Source organism: Erpetoichthys calabaricus, chromosome 4 (assembly GCF_900747795.2).
Source record: "Erpetoichthys calabaricus chromosome 4, fErpCal1.3, whole genome shotgun sequence".
NCBI classification, from domain to species: domain Eukaryota; kingdom Metazoa; phylum Chordata; class Cladistia; order Polypteriformes; family Polypteridae; genus Erpetoichthys; species Erpetoichthys calabaricus.
In genome coordinates, this window is record NC_041397.2 from 90,110,036 (window position 1) to 90,126,584 (window position 16,549).

At 34.8% G+C, this 16,549-nt stretch overlaps 1 protein-coding gene across 2 annotated transcripts in view; it reads left to right on the forward strand.

Annotated features, from left to right (window-relative positions):
- Positions 1-16,549, forward strand: part of LOC114651109 (kelch-like protein 1) — a 435,523-nt gene that overhangs the window by 75,899 nt on the left and 343,075 nt on the right. The window lies entirely within an intron of this gene.

Sequence of the window (16,549 nt, forward strand, 5' to 3'; positions counted from 1 at the left end):
CCCTGCGCATCGATCATTTAAAAACCTGTACAGCAGCTGTCCTATATATATATATATATATATATAACCTGTACAGCAGCTGTCCTATATATATATATATATATATATATATATATATATATATATATATATATATACATACACATACACACTATATATATATATATATATATATATACACACATACATACATACAGTTAATATATATAATATTCATCTACAATGGACCAGAACTTCTGACCCTGAAATAAAGCTGAGTCACATTGCTGTTGTCTATATGCAGTATTTCTTAATTCTACATTTTAGACAATGTAAGCAAATGAAGTGGTACCTAATCGCACTATGCAATAGAACAACAAAAAAACTGCAAGGGTCTTTTTTTTTTAACCCTTTTTAACTCTTTAACATCCTTGTCTTTATAGGGAGGATGAAACCATTAGCATATTTTCTATTTTTAATTGTCTAAACTATTACAGTTTAATCTAATTAATCTAATTAACTTCTGCCAGAGTGACTCATGAGACTCTATGACATTTCACTTTGTTAACAAATGAAGTACATGCAGGGATGGAAAGGCGTCTAAAATGTGAAATGATCTGTACCCTAACTGTAAAAAGGGACATTTTGATAAAAACAGCTCACAAATTGAATGCCTCAAGGTTGCAGGAGTTTAAACACTTGCTTTAGGCTGTTCAATAATACAAACTGACATGTTATAAATTAGTTTTTCAATGGGGCAATAAGACATGAAGCATAGTAAAGAATTTGAATAAAACTAGCCATTTTTAAATTTATAGATATGCCATCCCAATTCTACCAAATATAACTGTTTAATTTCTTATTTATTTGCTGGATGACTCATAAATCATCAGTGTCAACAGTCTAAGTAATTTACCCAAGCAGAGTAAGACTTATACTATTGCCAAAAACCACTGCAAAAATGTCTTTGTTGAAGATTTGTTTTCTGACTAATAAGGTTATTGGTCAAATTTCTATGTAGATGTCTATAATTTCATTCCACTTTTTTTTATAGTAATTGCTCTGTAACTACCTGTAGTAGTAGGGTGTTGTACCATGTTAGCCATTATGGATGTAGTGAGAAGTCAAGCAAAATGACACATTTTATTGGCTAACTAAAAAGATTACAATATGCAAGCTTTCGAGGCAACTCAGTCCCCTTCTTCAGGCAATTCCAGTCTCTGTATTACATCCTGCCTGAAGAAGGGGACTGAGTTGCCTCGAAAGCTTGCATATTGTAATCTTTTTAGTTAGCCAATAAAAGGTGTCATTTTGTTTGACTTCTCACTACACCCGTGACTACCTTTGATACAACAATCGGTGAATGTAGATAATCATGATATAGAGAAAAGAACACTAATGTGGCCCAGAAGCATGGCTACTTTTGAAGTGGTTGTGCTGTGCATGCTTTATGTCTGTGGTTATGGACAGCTGATATATGCCTGACAATTACTAAATCAATGACTACTTTACATTATCATAGCTGTCATTTTGAACTAAAAACACAACACAGAAAATGAAACAAGAGCAAGATAAGTTATATCATCATTTAAAATTATTGCCATGTAAATTCCATGTTTATATACTTGTAATAACTATAAAGCAAAATCACCAGTGTTAAATTAACACTTAAAGTGTTTATTTGGAAAGGCTGCTTACAAATAAACACTTTAAAGAGTTACTTTAATTCTCATGTGATTATAACTGCATATATTTTACAGCTCTTGCTATCAATAATCTCTTGAGTACATTAACTGTATCATTTTATACTGTGACTGAAGGATATGACATTTAAAGTCACTATCTTGTTTTCTCAATATTTACTCTATGTTAGTGAAGAAACAGTCGAGAAATTTAGATGATACCATGTAATACTGATAGTGAAGAAGACTGGAAGAAATTGATTATGATATAAAAAGAATGAATTTGGTATACCATACCAATGAACAATATAATATAATATAATATATAACAAAGACCAAACTTTTTTGATTGAGATAATGGAAAGCTATAGATAATGTGGGACATTTAATTATCCTGAATTCAAATTCCTAAATGGGAAGAGATTGTTATCACACATTAAGAAGATGTTTCTGTCTAGAAAAAAAGTAATTATAATCCCTAAATCTGGAGATGTCACATTAACAGTCTAATTAGTTAAAGCAATGATTGTATCGACACAAGCAGTTTCATTGTGGACTTTTGGCTATTTTGAAAGCAGAGCAAGAGGAAATAAAAGCTTTAGAACTATGGTGATGCAAAATGGACAAATCACTCAGTCTTAGATTAGATAGAACATAAATATACATTGGAATTGCTTATAGTCATACTAAATAAATCTCTCATTACAAAGAAGGCTCCCTAGAAAAGTCCAAAGCAATAGATGAAGAGAAAAGCAGAAAGGAAGATGGATGGGAATCATCATCAAATATATGGAAATATAACTCCAAAAGGTAAATGGATACTACAGCACAAACAATTAAATTGCATTTATTGGATTATTTTACTAGCTGTAATACATGATATTGCTAGAAAAACACAATATCTAACTATCAGTATATTAGAAAACTAGTCAAATTAAATCAAAGAAATTGTGTAGGGTGTACAGTCTTGTGAAAAACTATTTGCCCCCTTCCTGATTTCTTATTCTTTTGCATGTTTGTCACACAAAATGTTTCTGATCATCAAACACATTTAACCATTAGTCAAATATAACACAAGTAAACACAAAATGCAGTTTTTAAATGATGGTGTTTATTATTTAGGGAGAAAAAAAATCCAAACCTACATGGCCCTGTGTGAAAAAGTAATTGCCCCCTTGTTAAAAAATAACCTAACTGTGGTGTATCACACCTGAGTTCCATTTCCGTAGCCACCCCCAGGCCTGATTACTGCCACACCTGTTTCAATCAAGAAATCACTTAAATAGGAGCTGCCTGACACAGAGAAGTAGACCAAAAGCACCTCAAAAGCTGGACATCATGCCAAGATCCAAAGAAATTCAGGAACAAATGAGAACAGAAGTAATTGAGATCTATCAGTCTGGTAAAGGTTATAAAGCCATTTCTAAAGCTTTGGGACTCCAGCGAACCACAGTGAGAGCCATTATCCACAAATGGCAAAAACATGGAACAGTGGTGAACCTTCCCAGGAGTGGCCGGCCGACCAAAATTACCCCAAGAGCGCAGAGACGACTCATCCGAGAGGTCACAAAAGACCCCAGGACAACGTCTAAAGAACTGCAGGCCTCACTTGCCTCAATTAAGGTCAGTATTCACGACTCCACCATAAGAAAGAGACTGGGCAAAAACGGCCTGCATGGCAGATTTCCAAGACGCAAACCACTGTTAAGCAAAAAGAACATTAGGGCTCGTCTCAATTTTGCTAAGAAACATCTCAATGATTGCCAAGACTTTTGGGAAAATACCTTGTGGACTGATGAGTCAAAAGTTGAACTTTTTGGAAGGCAAATGTCCCGTTACATCTGGCGTAAAAGGAACACAGCATTTTAGAAAAAGAACATCATACCAACAGTGAAATATGGTGGTGGTAGTGTGATGGTCTGGGGTTGTTTTGCTGCTTCAGGACCTGGAAGGCTTGCTGTGATAGATGGAACCATGAATTCTACTGTCTACCAAAAAATCCTGAAGGAGAATGTCCGGCCATCTGTTCGTCAACTCAAGCTGAAGCGATCTTGGGTGCTGCAACAGGACAATGACCCAAAACACACCAGCAAATCCATCTCTGAATGGCTGAAGAAAAACAAAATGAAGACTTTGGAGTGGCCTAGTCAAAGTCCTGACCTGAATCCAATTGAGATGCTATGGCATGACCTTAAAAAGGCGGTTCATGCTAGAAAACCCTCAAATAAAGCTGAATTACAACAATTTTGCAAAGATGAGTGGGCCAAAATTCCTCCAGAGCACTGTAAAAGACTCATTGCAAGTTATCGCAAACGCTTGATTGCAGTTATTGCTGCTAAGGGTGGCCCAACCAGTTATTAGGTTCAGGGGGCAATTACTTTTTCACACAGGGCCATGTAGGTTTGGATTTTTTTTTCTCCCTAAATAATAAAAACCACCATTTACAAACTGCATTTTGTGTTTACTTGTGTTATATTTATTTGATGGTTAAATGTGTTTGATGATCAGAAACATTTTGTGTGACAAACATGCAAAAGAATAAGAAATCAGGAAGGGGGCAAATAGTTTTTCACACCACTGTATATTTTGCCATTTTTTTATTTTAAAGCCAATGAATAATACATTTTTTATTCATTTAATTTTAATATTTTTCCCATTTCCTTCCATGCTATGGAATACTACCCAAGATAAAATCAACAGACCTGTGGACTCTCGATTTCTAACAAAAGTGATGGCCACTGAAGTATACTGATAATACAAGGGCCAGGTATACTGATACGTATTGTATCAGCATCAAATTCCTTAGTGATGGTTTGTAAAAAAGGGTGACTAATCCATATCTTTTTCATTTTCACTTGTTTGTGTTTGTTCTTTATAAGTTTTATTTTGTTTTATCTTTCGGTTTTTTATGAGCTCTCCTCATCCACCTCAAACTATTATTGCAATCATAGACTAATTATAATGTTAAGTAAGTCCTCTGTAATTGAGATGTTAACTAAAATGTAGTCCACCATTTTAGCACAATTCTCGTAAAATACTTAAGAATGAGTACACTCTAGCACATTTATTAATCCATAGTCTAAGCATTCTTCCTGCAGGTTACACTGATTAATCATTACATTATGAGTGGAATAAAAAGCACAACATAAAGACCACAATTTAAACTGTGGCAGTTATTTTTAGGGGACTTAAGGCAGTGGCACCTCACTACTTTTTTGATGCCTTGTATAAAGATGGGAAGCCATAATCTGTCCCATAAGTATCAGTTTCGAGGTATGAACCAGTTATGAACTGGACTCACATATACATGCAGGACACTGGTAAATTGCAGTAGGATCAAATCGGAAAACAGAAATCCAGACATGAACTGAGGGAATATGCCAAGTAGAATAACGGCGTGCTTGTAATAGTGTTATACAAAATAATGATTGATCAACACAACAGACCATAAACATGTATACACAAAAATGAAAATGAGACATGTTTAAGCAACAGTTAAAAAGACTGTAAATAGGTAAAACACCAAAGAAATAAATGTATACATATGTGAAAAGACCCTAAATAAGTACAATGATTTAAAAATGTACAATCAGGTATATTTCTACAACAGTGGAAAGAGAGCAAACTGAAAGAATATTAATATGAGTAAACTACAGAAACCATAAACATTTATATAAGACACGACAGGGAAATACAAACAGTGATACTTGCAAATAAGTATGTTTATTGTTCATTTGAACATAAAAAAATGTAAAATATCATGTATTTTATGGTTTAAAAAAATAATTAAATCTGTCTTTCTTCAAAGTATGGTGGCTAAGGATGAGGTTTGCTTGTGTGGCATGTTTCCAAAATGACCAGTCACAAAACAGCCATTAGGCTTAGTTGTATTATACTGCCTTTATAATTAATGACTGTATGCATTGTGCAATTCATGAGAATTATGCCTAAAGCAACTGTTAAAAAAGAAAAATGTTGATACAAAATGCAAGACCAGCAGGATTAAGCAGCACAAATGGAGATTAACTTGAACAGAATCACTAAATATCACAGCTAATCAATGAATATTTAAATATCAAATAAATATGGTATGAGATTAAATATTTATACATTGTTTTAACAGAATAAAAAAGATAAATGATCATTTGTTTATTGATTCTTATTAACTGGGAAATAAGTGTGAAATATTTTATAAATGAAATGTGAAGGAATGATTATTGATGATCAAGAAACAGGAAACCTTTGATGAATACTTTATACATATTTTTATTCAATGACTTGTAAAGGAAAAAGTATAAGTCCCATTTAGTTGTCATCAATCAGATGGTCTGCAAAATACCATTTGAAAAGGCAAATTAGTGTTAATTTAACATTAACATGCTTATTGTTGAATATCATTTCATAATAAATAAACATAACATGCATAATGAGGCAAGTCAATGCAGTTTCAGAGAGACTGGAAATGGAAAATTGGTGGGACCTAATCATCTGTGACTGGGTTAAAACTGATGTGTGCTCTTTCAACCCATATGACAGAAACATTTAATTTCAAAAATGCTATAATGAAACCATAACAAGCAAATAAAAGTAACAGGTAGTGTTTCTACTTTTCATTAGTCAAATTACTACTTGAAATGTTCATTTTGTCTCATGGATGATGGCATTTTTAATATAGACATAAACACAGCAAAACAATTGCTTATCGAAAGGTTCAGCATTTCTGTTCAGCATTATGAAGGTTACATGAGCTTGTGTTAGTGCTAAAAAACATTTTCAGTTGTTTTGCCTGTATTTATAATAACGTATTTTTATCTTTCAGAATGCCCTCTTTCAATGTGAACTACAATACACTAAACATCTCATTGATTTACTCTGCTATTAAAAGTGCACCTAATGTTGTAAAGACCAACTTCTTGCTAGTGCAAATTTATTATGTAGCCAAGTGTAAAAACTCTAGCCTTGTTTTGTCTTCTTATTTATAGTTGTTATGAATAAACACCATATGAAACTAATAATGTTTAAGATAGGCAATAAAAACATTGCGAGAGTGCCTCATGGGGTGTGTCACTTTCAGATAACAAATACACACTGAATGTCCTATTGATATTACATTACATTAGGAATTTCAAAAGATTAACAATAGAAAATGCAGTGATATTTAACTGTAAAATACTAAAATAAGGCTGCCTCGCAGTTGGGAGGTTTCCTCCCACAGTCCAAAGACATGCAGGTTAGGTGGATTGGCGATTCTAAATTGGCCCTAGTGTGTGCTTGGTGTGTGGGTGTGTTTGTGTGTGTCCTGCAGTGGGTTGGCACCCTGCCCGGGATTGGTTCCTGCCTTGTGCCCTGTGTTGGCTGGGATTGGCTCCAGCAGACCCCCGTGACCCTGTGTTCGGATTCAGCGGGTTGGAAAATGGATGGATGGATACTAAAATAAGGGTGGCACGGTGGCGCAGTGGGTAGTGCTGCTGCCTTGCACTTAGGAGATCTGGGTTCACTTCCCGGGTCCTCCCTGCATGGAGTTTGCATATTCTCCCTCTGTCTGCATGGGTTTCCTCCCACAGTCCAAAGACATGCAGGTTAGGTGCCTTGGCAATTCTAAATTGTCCTTGGTGTGTGTGTGTGTGCGTGCCCTGCGGTGGGCTGGCGCCCTGCCTGGGCTTTGTTTCCTGTCTTGCGCCGTGTGTTGGCTGGGATTGGCTCCAGCAGACCACTGTGACCCTGTAGTTAGGATATGGTAGGTTGGATAATGGATGGATACTAAAATATTTTATGATGTTTGTATTTTCTAATTACTGTATGTCCAAGTTCTTCCCTGCAAATCCCAAAGAACCACCTTTTTACATTAATTACAGAGTCTGGATTCACTTTACATGAAAGAGTGTTGGTAGGAAACATGAATGTGCACTGGGATGAACTGACACCTGGGTATGGAAGCTCCCTACCTTACCTCTGATGATGCTCATTTCCACAGCCTGAACTGGATTAAAAACATTTAAGCAGATTGACAGATGGACAGGTGATCGAATGGAGAGGTAGATAGAAGTTATTTATGAGAAAAACATTTGCTAACGTGATTTATATACATGTGAAGATGCAGAATGTTTTTATATATGTGAGATATGATGCCAAATAGGTTTCTTGTTTTTAGTCTAAGGGTTTTAAAGGGTTTGTCATAATAATGGTCAGCTTTGTATGAATAAAATCTGCTTCTTGTTCAGTTTAATTTTATTATTGATATTAAACTAAAATGGCTTATAATACTTACTCAGAAACTCATAAGAGTATTGAACCTTTTCCCCAGACCATAAAATGCTACATACTTATAGTATCCTGAAACTGTGCTTCATGGAAAGTTATCAAGTCATTTGTTTTGACGGAAAATCCGTTCTATTTCTAGCTGTTCTGGCATAAACTATTAAGGTAATTCATGGAAAATTTAAAGGATGTCTTCTGAAGAAGCTTTCATTGGCAATGTATTTGCAGCAGCTTTAATAAAAAATTGCCTACAACTATTTGAACCTTAATGAAGCAAACACTTTTTGAATTTACTTTATTCCAAGTTTTGTGAAGTAAGACAAAAGTTGTTCAAGCTTCTTATTTTTCTTTTCAGTATTCTGCATTCTTATTTAGTAATCATGGGCGGAGTGGTGGCAATCAAAAGGTTGCTGGTTCACATCCCGTAAAACACCAGAGGTGACTCTACTCCGTTGGGCCTTGAGCAAGGCCCTTAACCTGCAATTGCTCCATCCTGGGTATGACATTAACCTGCAAGCAGGTTCTCCAAAATGCAGGGAGAACTCAGGGGGTTGGTGGCAGGATTGGCACTCCAGCCGCTGTAAAAAACCTCCCACTGTTCCAGTATAGTGCTGAGGTGTTACCCGTTCCACGGCTGCACTCGGTCCCAACCCGGGTGGTTTGTCATGTGGTGGGTGCAGCGACGCGCTGTAATCAGCACATGCTCCCAACCTCTCTCTATTTAGTAATCAAGTTCTACGCCCCCTGCTATTACTATGCTGTCACCACTAAACCATCTAATGAATCTATTACTGAGTTTTCATTTTTCTTTACTTTAATTAAAGCTTTCTCTCTCGATATTTTTAATGGTGTTGACTTCAAAATGCATGATAACTCTCCAAACTCCAAAGCTGATTTCTTTCAGTTCTGCAATGCCATGGTGGTGGTGGTGGTTCACTCAATAAATCTCCTTCCGTAATAGTAGTAAAGGAAATACATTTTGATTTAATTTTATTGTACTATGTCCAACCATAGTGCGCAGCTTTATAATTTTTGCTCAGTTAAGTAAGATAAAACAGAACCTTCTTATTTCTTTCAAAATTTACAAATTCTTCAAGCATTTCATTTTATTTCCAGAAATTTGTTCTTCTATAACCAGATTAGGTGTATGTTACAATAATGTTTATAATGCCTTTGATTTAATTTCTGAGGCACTATCTCTGGAGTGTCTCTTGTCTTTAAGCTTTGCTGGTATTAATTTTTCATACTTTCAGTCATATTTGACTAATATGTTTGAAATTATTCAATTAAAAAATGTAGTCCTTACCATTCACTTATTAATCGTGGGGTGCCTCAAGGTCCAGTACAAGGCTCTTTTTACTTCAGCATTTATTCTCTCGCTCTTCATTCAATTATGTTTTATCGTGGTATTCAGTTTTATGTTTCATTGACAATATACAGCTTGATATCTTTAATAAACCTTCTGAAGTTTGTGAGCCCTTCCTCTCTGATTTCTTATCTTCTGTAATATTAAAAGTTGAATTACACATTTTCTTATTAAACTTAATGGTGGCAGATCTGAAATTCTACTTATTGGTTCAGGAACCACCATTTGAAAATCTACCAGAGTCATTCATCATGTGTATTGTTAGTTCTCCTATATCCCTCTGGCCTCAAGTTTTATAATGTTAGTCTTAATTTTGACAGCACTTTGTAGTTTGGCTCTCTTATCAAAGTACTTAAGTTTGTGTTTTTTTGCTTCTTATCTATCTCCTACAATCTTTTTCAAAAATGAGTCCGTCTTGAGTCCATCATTAACCTCTTCTGCTGCTCAGACATCGATTAGTGTATTAGTCACAACAGGACTACTATAATGTTCTGTTATTTTCATATCCATGATAAACTCAGAATACTTCAGAAGTCATACTTAACCCGATGACCACATCACTGTCCTGCATCTAAATATAATCAGTTAAATACAGTTAAAATTGATTTTAAGACTCATCCTCACCCACAAAGCACTTCATGATCTGAGACCCACATATTTATAAAAATCTCCTCAAAGGTTATACAGTTTGCCATGTCATTAATTTTGTTTCTTTTCTTTTGGCCGTTTGTTGTTCCACCACTCTGGCAGGTCTAGCCAATAGTGTCATTTGGTCTCTAAGTTCCATTTCACACTACAAGAAACAATTTAAAACTGAGCTTCTTTCTATCAAACATCTTCAAGTTTGTTATTATTAACACGTGCCTTTAATACCATTGTCCCTCATTCTGTACCTCCTCTGTTGCTTGAATGTTATGAAATAAAAAATAAATATTCAGACATACTGTATAGTTTAGAATTAAATATATAGGCAATTAAGTAATTAATTTAAATGTCATTTTGCATTGATGTTATTACTGTTAATGTGGGTATATAGGGTGTAAAAAATGCTTATTTTTCTCACAAAATACATTAATATTACTATACAGTTTTATATTAGTTTTTACTGTTTGGTCATACACATAGCAACATTATGTATTCATGAGTTGCAGCCTTATTTATATTGCAAGTGTTGCAACGGATTTGCAATTCCTTCTACAGCAGACACTTTTGATACCTTCAAAACTGATTTTCGCAACACCCAGACATCCAAATTGGTGTTTAGTTAAAAGTTGCAATGTAATTCAGACAGTGACAATGACTTTAGCTTATTCACAGAGAGATGGTGGGACAATTCTATTAGGAGTTGCAAAAAAGTAAATTGAACTTATATTTACATCAGGAAACCATCTAACTATTTGCTGAATCTTGCTCTGATCACACAAATTGAAATGTTCTTCATTTGGTTTGAAATTTCCACTTCAAGGATTGCACATTTCAGTTTTGGTCTGGTCATTCTCTCCTGAAATCCTTCAAGCAGGGTTTAGTTTTGAAATCACTTGTAAGAAGTGGAATGGAACAAAAGGCAGTACAGTAAATACCCCAAATGAGGTGCAAGTCACTAAAGGTATTGTCTTCATATCATGTGGGTTTTGTTAAAGTTCACAATAAAAATATTTGAAAAATGGTATGATATAGTTTTCAAATTTCCTATTATTTTGCTTGTGTTTATATTGCTGAAAATCTCCATCACACTTCACTGAAACATACTGCCACCCTTGATTTACCAAAATGATTAGCAGATGACTGATTGTCATGTTAATACTATAAACACAGTCATTTCTTCTAGAGTACCAGCACATCTTCTCTAAATGCTTGAAGGCATTAATTCACAAAACCAAGTCATGCCTAAATGCTATCTGTTCTTTTAAAGCAGTTTTACAATTTTCCATGATTAATGTGCACACTGTTCTTAATGCTGTGGTAATGAGATTAACCCATCCTGGTGAAACTGCACATCTGTGGGCTAAATGGAGTTTGAAAAACAGGTTTTCATTGCTACTGTGATCAATCCATTAATAAATATTTAGTTTATATTGCACAATCCGAAGCCATTGACTGAAGAAAGTCTTCTGCATGACTGCTTTGTTTTAAATTACAACTATAACAACTTGAACTAAATCTCATTTTGTTTGATTATTTGAAACTTGATGATAAACACTCCATATTTTCTAAGTAATAAAGACTTATATTTCAAATTATTGAAAACAGAGGCTCATTGTTTCCTTGTGATATCATTAAAGCTTTGAGATCATTTTCAATTCTAGCATTTCTTAAGTTGTTCTGTTTTTTCGATTTTGTCCAAAAATAAAACCAAACTATTTCAACCCTGTTGTTACAGAACTAAACAGATTATGAAGACATTCAGCTCTTATAGTTATAAGACTTAGATTTCTTTTCTTAACACACAGGATAGGGGCCAGTAATCAGTGCTTGATGGGTTAACAAACTATAACAGAGCATTTGAAGGTACAGACTGTAGGACATTAAACTGCTTGTTAACGTCTATGAAAATCATGAGAATTACACTAATACACACATCCTAGATTTTATTCCCTTTCCATTTATATTCCATAGAAACTTACATGAAATGCAATATTACATCTGTTAGATGGTGATTCCTTTTTAGACAATTATCAGCTGATGCATGTTTGTTATAGTAACATACCATATGTTTTCACAAGCAGACTTTCAGATACTGTACATGCTGTAGATAACTTACATTGTCTACCACTATTTCTACATGCCCTGTTTTGAAATCCTATACCAATAATGTCTTAAATTTGTATAGCTCTATTTTTATATCTGCTGTTTAAAATGTGTTTGGCATATGTTCAATGTCCTTCAGGTGTCTGCCGGTGGTGTAATTTCATGTACTTATACTTTGTGTGTGTTTTCTTTATTAGTACTGTAGCATTCATTTATTACATTAGCCCTGCCAGCTTTAAACACAGGTAGTCATGTTATTGGTGCATGCTTTTAAGGATGCTTATGTAAAATGGAGTGGTCTGATTGTGTTATGTCTCAGGAAGAATCAGATGGAATAAAATTAACTTGATAGAGGTTCATGCAGTGCAGCACTCACAAAAATAGCGACCGTTGACAGAAGTCCACAATGGTTTTATTTTGGATTTAAGACACAATACAAGGAAATAATCATTTGCAATATAATTAATAGTCAATATATCACCTTCAACATCTAGGGAGCACCATGACTCCCTAGTTTGTGGTGTCATCTTATATAAACTCTATAAAAGTGTAGGGTATCAAAATTCGAAATGTATAATCCCTTAAGTGCCAAAACAAAAGTACCCTTCAAATGTGCAACCACAAAGAAATCCTATCCTACTGATTGATACACGTATCCTTTATCCATTATGGAATTTTATTTTAAAAAATTTGAAATCCTAGTAAGCTTTAAACAACTGCAAAGCAGTCAAGTCTAAAAGCCTACTGCATCATCATATTTCAGTTGTGGCCAGGTGCTGGAATAACACGGTGGCAGAAGAAAAATTACGGGTGCCAGCCGAGTCGCCCGTTTAATATTTTAACAAAACAAAAAGGTACATTCTTTGGCATCTTTGCACTTGAGTATGGGCTACAAAAAGGCTGTCAAAAGATATTTGGCTTCTAGCTGCAAGTCAGGGACAGTTTGTCCAGGAGGTTTGGGTCGCTCTTGGAAGGGGCAGAGTCAGTTGCTCTCACTGGGTAGTTTCTCGGCACTGCAGGGAAAGAAGGAGATGACGATGTTGGCAATAGCACCCCGTCTTATCTCAGCAGGAGATTACATACCTCAATACAGCCCGTAAGAAGATCCTCAGATGCACATGCATGACAGAGTATAAAGCAGGTGCCAACAGGTGATTACCATTTGGAGGATATTTTTGTCTCTGTTAAATAGCCATAAGTTATGCAATTAAAAAAAATTAATGCTCACGTCCCTTACCTGATATAAGACTATTCTGTTTAAATTTATTTGCCCTAGACATATTTTAAAGCTCAATCAGAGGAACAATGCTAACCAGCAAGTAGACATCTCTGTTAAGAGTTAGGATAAAAAGTGAAGTTATCCAACTAGGTATGCAATCAAGAGTTTCATTTCCATAGGTTTAATAGAGAACAAACCACATTTTAACATTCTTTTTATAATCTTATGTATAGCATTGCACTCTCTAGAATTAACATAAGTTAATTAAATTTTAAGATGAATGAACAAACAGAGAAAACAAAAAACAAAAATAAAGTTATTTTTGTATACTCCCTAAACATTAAAACAAAATATCAGAAGAACTCTGAAATGAAACTGAAGGAACTATTGTGATTTTGGAAGAAGTTAAAGAACAAAAAATAGCAAAATGATTCTTTATATGCAGATACAGGAATAAACGTTTTGAAACTGGCTTAATCTAGTTCGGGATCACAGGGGACAGAGACTATCCTGGCAGCACTAGGCACAAGGCTGTGCTCACTCACTCACACATTCACCTACACTCACGCAGGTCCAAATCAAACACATGCTTCCTTGGCATGCAGATGGACACATGGGTACTTGGTGAAGAAAACCCATGCAGACACAGGGAAACTGTGCATACTCCACACAGTCTGTGTCCTATAAGTAAATATTTTATATATTCATTTTATGTGCCACATGACCCTGGCTTGAATTAAGTGTGTTTGAGAATAGCTGACATTTTAACTGATTCTGGAGTCATAAGGGAACAGTACAACATTTTACATATGGAACTACAAGGTTATGTGATATGTTCAGGGCACAAAGTAACGCAGTGATAGAAATAAAAAGCTTCTGTTTTTTCTGCTACTGTTACAGCTACTAGACCAACATTAGATATCTGTATAGTGTATTAACTTTCCAAGTGAGTATTAATATTTATAAATTTGATAATTATACAGATGGAAGGTTAATGTTAATATACAAAATATTAATATTTCAATAAATTTCAAATAATTTTCAATTTTAGTCTCACCTTCTAAACAATCACTAAAAATTAAGAAAAGGAACATCAACTGCTTACATTTGAAAACTACCAGTACAATACTCGAGCAGATGTCCCTGTAACAACCAAGGCCTAACTATTCAAAGGTCAAATCTGATACCCAGCTGCCTAAGGGATTTAGGATATTGCAATATCTTTATGTAAACTATAGAGAAAAAAGGCCAACAGCAGTTTTCTGGCTAGAAGGGAAATATTTGGGAGGTCAGCCTTAGATGCATCCGTTTTGCCTTCGTCACTTGCACTTTACCAGTCCCAAAGATAATCATTCTGAACAAAACATCCACCGTGCTATATAAATGTATAGAGAATAATGTGTTTCATTTTTTGAGAATTTAATTCACACTGAAGATATGGGATGATTCATAGCTTTTGAGAAATACTTGCACCTAAATTGTTCTTTAAATTGTCGTAAAATACAATATGACTTATATTTCCGGACTGTTTTCAAATGTATTTTTAATTTGCTCTGCATTATTCTAAGGCATTAGGTAGTGTGACCCTTTACTACATCAGGGACGAACTGGTCATCAGTACTAACAAGAGCAATTCCTGGTAGGCCACACTCTATGTGGGCCATGTTGTCAGGCTGCAAGCTATTAGACACATCAAGAGAAAACTTAAGTAGCCCACTGCCCTAACCTAACCATCTAAGCCAAATAAAGAATATTGAAGCATGAGACACTGATGACAGGAAAGACAAAGAATATGTCTTCAAAAAACTGGGAGGGAAAAGCTAAAAAAAGGAAAAAAATTACCTCACTCTAATACGAGGCAGCAAAGTGTAAGTTAATTAGTGATTATGTGGTTTTCTCAGAGAGAGGGACGGCTGGAAGGTCAGAGTGTAGAAGTGGTTTACTATGACTTACTACAAATGTGCATTCATGAGAAGACTTTAATTAACAGAAAGTTTAAATGATTTATTAAGCAGCTGCAACAGTGGTCAAGGCTAAGTTCAAATATTAAGAACATTATGTTAATGTGTAGTTAGAAGACTTCTCTTTGATTTATTTCCTCTGTTTCAATATAGCCAAATATTTAAATGTTATTCTTAATCATACAAGGAAATCAAATTTCAAACACATATGAAATGGAATTAATACAATCAGGAAATATTAATATATTATTATGTTATATAAATTCATACATAACACTTACTATTTGTGTGTTTGAGCCTCACTGATTCTTAAAGTTTTGTGAAAGTTCAACCAAGTGTAGCAACTTTAGAGCAGCAGAGCAGAGTTAGGGAGAGATGCTGGCTTCTGGAGTATCAGAGTACGTGAGAGGGAGCCAGTGCAGCTTCTGCGGAGCATGTACTTTCATATAAGTTAGTTTACAACACCAGCGGCATGGCTTCATATTTTTGTCCCAACCAATTTTACAATCAGTAAATCCTTTTTACCTTTTATTGATTTCATTGTTTAATGTACTGACCCTTTTTCCTTCAATTATTTTGCATTTGGAAAGTGCAGTATTATGAGATTTCAGTTTTTAAGAAACTGAGAAATATATATTTTTCACTATCTTTAAATACTTAGCAGTGTCATTTTCTTCTAAATTTCCTCTAGTCATTTTGTCAGAATACTGAAAATGAATGACAAGGGGAGCAAACTTCAGAAGAAACGACACAGATTAGTAAAAGGGAGCAGCTGTTTCAGAGTCATATGATCTTGTGTCTTTATGAGTGTTTAGCAACTTAAAAAACACAACACTAAAACATATTCAAAATAATAACAAAATGTATTTGGCCATCTAACACACATTAATTCTTTTTTCATTGAGTAAAATATAATATAATCATTTCTGGACTGATACAAAAAAACATAGAAACTGGGAAGATTAATTAAGGCAGGAAACCAATTAGGAAAAGAAATTGGCTTGGATGAAGTCCTTCTACCATAGGGAACTCCCAGGACTGAACTTGAGAACCAGTATAGAATGTTATGTGCATGTGTATTTCATTGCAGGGAATGTTTTTGTTTTTTATTTCACCTTATACAATTTCTTGTATTAGGAATTTGTTAGTTTTCGCATACCCCTTGGGTTCAGAGTCAGCCATTGTACAGTGTCCCTGGAGCAATTACAGGTTAAGGGTTCTTGCTCAAGGGCCCAGCAGAGTAGGATCTCTTTTGGCAATGACGAGGATTCGAACTGGCAACCTTCAGGATACCAGTGCAGATCCTTAGCCTCAGAGCCACCACTCCGCCCCACTC